The sequence below is a fragment of the Rhinolophus sinicus genome, chromosome 14 (assembly GCF_057876585.1).
Source record: "Rhinolophus sinicus isolate RSI-liver-muscle chromosome 14, RSI-T2T, whole genome shotgun sequence".
Classification (NCBI taxonomy): Eukaryota; Metazoa; Chordata; class Mammalia; order Chiroptera; family Rhinolophidae; genus Rhinolophus; species Rhinolophus sinicus.
In genome coordinates, this window is record NC_142514.1 from 125,623,529 (window position 1) to 125,629,413 (window position 5,885).

At 37.9% G+C, this 5,885-nt stretch overlaps 1 pseudogene; it reads right to left on the reverse strand.

Moving 5' to 3' along the window:
• Positions 1–3,810: 3,810 nt before the first annotated feature.
• Positions 3,811–4,557, reverse strand: LOC109434140 (large ribosomal subunit protein eL6 pseudogene; annotated as a pseudogene).
• Between the last annotated feature and the right edge of the window lie 1,328 nt (positions 4,558–5,885).

Genomic DNA, 5,885 nt, shown 5'->3' on the forward strand with positions numbered 1-5,885 from the left:
ATGGTTATGATATTATCTACTTCATAGGATTGCTATGGGGATTAAATGAGTGAATGTTTGTAAATCAATTTTAATAGTGCTTGGCTCATAGTACATTCCAAAAAAGTATTCCTTAAATTAATAAAATGAAATGCATACCATAGTCCATTTTATTCCTCTTAAATCTTCTGAGATGGTAGGAGAGAAGGAGAGGGATGTAACATTTACAGTCTTTATTATGCAGTAAATAATGTGACAATTTCATTCACATTTGCACACGTGAGATTAGATTATTGGCCATGTTTCCGTACTGCTACAGGTGGTAGATCTGGGACATTCTCCCATCTTGAATCTAAATTTATTGTTTTATTCTTCTGTTTAATACTGACCCTCTATACCAGGAACAGTAGTGGTGTCTAAATAAAATGAAAAGGATAGACATCAAATTAGGTATTGTATCAGTCAAAGTTCATCCAGAGAAGCAGAAGCAGTAGTCAGTCTGTCTACCATCTATCATCCATGCATCTATGTATCAATTTATCTAAGGATACATTGGCCATTGGCTCATGCAGTTAATTTTGGGGACTAAGAAGTTCAAAGACCACAGGGAAGTTGGGAAGGGAAGATCATGAATAGACTGGAACCCCAAAGGCACAAGCCAGAGTTTGTCATCCATAGGTGGGGTTCTCTCTCTCTCTCTCTCTCTCTCTCTCTCTCTCTCTCTCTCTCTCTCTCAGCAAAGTTATCTTTTAAAGGGCTTCCAACTAATTAAGTCAGGCTCACCAAGATAATCTCTCTAATTAGAGTCAACTGATTAGGGACTTTAATTATATCAGTAAAATACCTTCATAGCAGCACCTAGAGTTCGATTAAATAACTGGAGAAGGCATGTGTATGTTACAAAATACCTGCTACTCCCCTTCCATCCTCTGACTCTTTCAAAAAAAGTATCTCTTGTGGCTCATCCTATCTAGGAACATATTAGCTGGTGATTTTGGGGAATACAGTATAGCTCAGTCAATGTAACACACCACAAAGTCATTGTGGGCATTAAAAAAAAAAAGAAAAAAAAAGCAAAAACAAGCTGTCATTTACTGTGCCTGGAACTGGGGCATACTTTTAAATAAGTTTCTTCTACTTAACTCTCCTACTAACCTTTGGGATATTATCACAATTTTATCAATGAGAAAACAGAGCCTCTGATAGTTAAAATAAGTAGTCCAGCACACAAATCAAGCTAGTGTGGGAACTAAAACTAGAATTCAGAGCTGACTCTGAAGGCTATCATATTTAAGAACAAGAAATCATCTCAAATGGCCTTCTGAAGTTCTGAGGGCACTTTAAGGTAGAGAAGAAATCAGTTTTCATTGGGCTGTTAGCTGAACTGCATGTTGAACAGGTAAGAAATATGAATTAGCAGAGAAGAGAGAATCTACAATTTTCAGCTCTCTACTAAGACCTGATTATAGGCTCTGAAGAGTTTCTTCTAGGGATAGTTGTGTATTGACAGGAAATTAGGAATTGCTATTTGCCGGAAGGCATATGCATGAGTGTGTGTGTGTGTGTGTGTGTGTGTGTGTGTGTGTGTGTATGTGTGTGTGAGATATACTGCTCTAAGAATGAAATATTTTAGTTATGTATTTTAGATAATGAGTTAGACATCATCTGTCACAGAGTCACACAGCTCTGTGATAGGTCATGTGGTACCTGAAGTAACGATATTTATGAAATAAAATTAAAACCTCCAAATGTTATTATGTTAATGATTGGGCCACTTGTAAATTGATAGGTAGACTCCCTGCCATTATAATAATTTTTATCATTTTGTATATTACTATGTGCCCAGAACTCTATTAAGAGCCTTTATTTTCCATACCTCATTTAAACCTCACAACAACTCTGTGAAGTTTACTGTATCTGTATTTCACTGATAAAGAAATGATGTCTTGAAAAGAATAAACAGCTAGCTCCAAGTTTCCTACCTCATGCTCGGAAGAGATCAAGTGTGAACCGGGTCTGGCTAACTCCAAAGCCCATGTGGCTAGTAACGAAGCAAAATCCCCACTGCGTGTTTTAGTGATATTCAATTTATTAAAGTTACAGGGCTGTCTTACTCTCTCTAAACATGTGATGCAAGGATTTAAGAAGGCAATTTTTATAAAATGATTGTATTGATTTTAAGTCAATCAACTCAAGTAAAGTGTTACAAGTAAATGATCCCTAATCTTTTAATATATTGTTTCAAAGTGCTGAATAACTTATTTTTGTGAATTTCGCTTTTGCTGTTCTTTGGTGAGAATAGGTTAGTTCTGAAGTCACAAAGCCAGTCACATTGGAACTCTGCCACAGATTCTAGACCCATTTTCTACTGATCTCTCATGATCAATTTTATTTCTGTAAGAATCGCTTCAAATACTCATTTGTTTACCCACAATGGAAATTCAGGAAGATAACATTTTCAATAGGAGAATATTCTACAGTTGGTTGCAATTACAAACGCCACTTATTTGGTTATTCCATCATTTGGTTGTAATTACAAATGCCAATTAACTTTGGTGGTAATCATCTGACACCCTTTGCCATCAGGGCAGACTTAGGCTAGAGTCTGCAAACAGAACATTTGTTGGAGTCTTGTTTAGTTCTATCATTAAAAAGTAACCATTTGTCAAATTTGATATAATCCTATGCTTTCATAATGGCTGTATAAAAATATTTGAAAATACTAAGGGAGGAAGGCCTTCCTTGAGGAAATAGGATTTGCATGTGCTTATGGAATTCCAGCTATCCCATCTCAATGATAAGCTATAATGATTATAATAAGCCATGAAAAATTTAGTCCAAATTTCAAACTGCGGTTCTAGTTAACAATAGAATTTTAAAGGTTACTCTAATTAATGATTGTGCTTGAAGTATTTTAAATGTATTCATTTAAGTTCAGTCGTATATTATAAAGCATTTAAATCATTTTAGACATGCACTCAGAAACCACATCCATTGTACTTAATAGCTGAAAACTATTTTTACATGAAGAGTACAATTTATATCACAACAGCCTGTTGGGGAGTTCACCATTAGTCCTTTGGATATTAATAGTTTGAAAACATAGTTCATAGTTCTAAAACTCTAAATCCCACGGGAAAAGGCAGAATTTGTTTTTTTAGTGTGAATGAGGTCATTCTAAAAAAAGAGAAAACTTAAGCACAATGATTAATAAGAAATAATACTAAAGTGGGGCAACTGAGCCCATCATTTAAGCTTATGTGGTTTGATTTTTTTAAATCATTTTCTTTATACGAGTATGTTTCCAGCCACACAAAGTAATGTCAATCAAAGTTCTCTTTCACAATGTTTTTTTCTTCTTTTATAAAAAGCATATATTTAAATATTACCTTCTAAAGTAAGAATAAAAAGATAAATAACAACAATACTCGGTAAGTAACCTTATTAACAAGATAGATGTAAACTTTGGTGCAGTAGCAAAAGAACACACACACACACACACACACACACACACACACACACACACCAACTCATGAGTCTGCCCCTGTATTTAGGCTCAGATGTTACTTTTCTATGAAGGGAACACAGGTTAAGTGTTTATTCTCTCTCTCTCTCTCTCTCTCTCTCTCTCTCTCTCTCTCTCTCTCTCTCTCGCCCCCCCCCCTTGTTCTTAACAGATCAGGCATTTAATTAGGTTCTTCGTAATAAATTTAGAACACCAATTTGTGAGGTTAAACCCCATTTGTGAGAGCAAACACAGAGCAGAGGTAGCCCAAGAGCTGAGGAACAGCTTTGATTTGGGGCAGAATTTGAGAGTCCACAGCCTTCTAATCAACTCTGTGCTGCTCTGTAATCTTGCATTTCTCTTTCTCTGTGTTGAAGATCTTACTCTCCTGGTGTCTGGGCTTGTGCAGCTTCTTCTTCTTGAAGTAAGTATCAGTGAGGTGTTTGGGGAATTTCACACCACTGATACCAATTTTGGTGGAGGCAGTGATGACAAATTTCTGGTGTGTTCTACACAAAGGAACTCAATTGAGGGACAGAGATCCAGTCACAAGTCGCAAGCCACTGCCCAGCTGCTTCAGGAAAACCACCCTCTCGCCTCTACGGCACCCGGTGAGGATGACCAGAATGGTTCTGGGAGTGATGCTGGACCCAAGTTTTCTCACCTGCTGACTGAAGGGCTTCTTGCCATGGCTCAACAGCTTTCGAGGCACATCGTCAGTAGGATAGTATCTTCTAGGCATCTTGCGAAGTTTAACCACTTGGGTGCCACCATTCCTGTCACCACCAACTGGTTTTGTGACAGTAGCAAGAAACTTCTCCTTTTACTTTTCAATCCTAGATGTAGCTGCTGAATACTTCCTCACGTACGTGGCCTTTTGGGAACACATAGCAGACCAGGAATACCTGCCGATTCCTCTGACCAGAACAGGGTTTGGGCTGCAGTGGGGCTTCCTCTTTTGAGGTGTCATGGCTTTGAGGTTACCCTTATTAACTTTGCCCCCATCATCAGCCGTCTTGGCTTCAGATGTTTTTCTCCTTAGTGTCCAGCTTCTCAGCTTTTTCACCTGCCATCTTGCAAGATGGGAGAAACTTTATTAACTCTTCTTAAAGCTTTTACTCATGGTAAGCAAATTGACAAGAAATGCACAGAGCAAGTACCCTGGATGAGATGGTTTTATCATTAGCAGTGAGGCGTTTAACAATGTCTGTGCTTCTTCAGGGAAGGAGAGGGAAAGAGTGGGGGAAGGATGAGGGAGGGAGGAAAAGAAGAGACTCACACCTTCATTTAAATTGCAATTTACCTCTTAAAATAGAACACTGACCTAATCCTCACATAAGAATCACGAGATTATCTGGGAATCTGACTTTAATTAATGGGCCTGGATATAGCTGAATTGAATGAAAGCAACTACTTTTGTGAGCTGTTTATTACCTAAGCTATGCTGCACTGAAATAAGAATGGTCAGAGAGGAAAGGTCCAACCAGGGGTTTCTTGAGAAATCCATGCTGCCACAGCCCACCTTTCACTCTGATTATTCAAATGATAATGTGCAGGGAGGCGAAGCAGGAAAAGATATCAAGATGACCCTCGTGCCTCTAATAAATTATCCTATGAATGCAAATATGTCTCACAAAATATTCACCCCATTTGCAAGGAGGAAGAATGAAACAAGGCAAATGAGAAAATGTGTCGCCTTTTGGGGTATCATTCTGGAATCTAATTATATGACAGTTCATTTGCTTCTCATCTTTTGTTTGCTTGCTCATTATTCATAGAAGGAAGAAGGGAAGTAAGGAAATCCAAAAAGCTCCCTGAAAACCCACTTACCTCCTCCCCTTGCAGTACAAACTCCATCTCATTTTTAGTGGAACTATAATACATTGAAGGTCTACTATTGGCCTGGCAGTGTGCCACCTGAGTAACATGTACAAAGGTGATCGACACATAAGTCAGTTTCTGGAAAGAGCACTGGTTATGAAATCAAGCCCAGGATTTGAGTTTCAGGTCCTTTCACAAGCTTCATGACTTTGAGTGAATTACTTGATGTCTCTGATCTACAAATTCCTCATCTGTAGAATAAGGATAGTAATTGTTGACAGTGTCATCACCTTCGTCATTGTCATCGTCTCTTATAGAATTTTAAGTGTCCTGAAAGTGAATATATTCATATGTAAAGAGACTTTATAAGCTTAAAAGGACTATATAAGGTTACTCATTATTATTACGTAAAAACCACCTTCATCTCATCTCATGTGCTATTCAATAAGTTGCTCCTCTATCGGTCAGCCCTTTCTGGAACTTCACAAGCCTATCGACAGGTAGCAGTGAGGGAGAAATTCAAAACCTAAGTCCTTTTTGGAAGTCTTGCTATCTTGCTAGATAATTACCTCTCTTACCT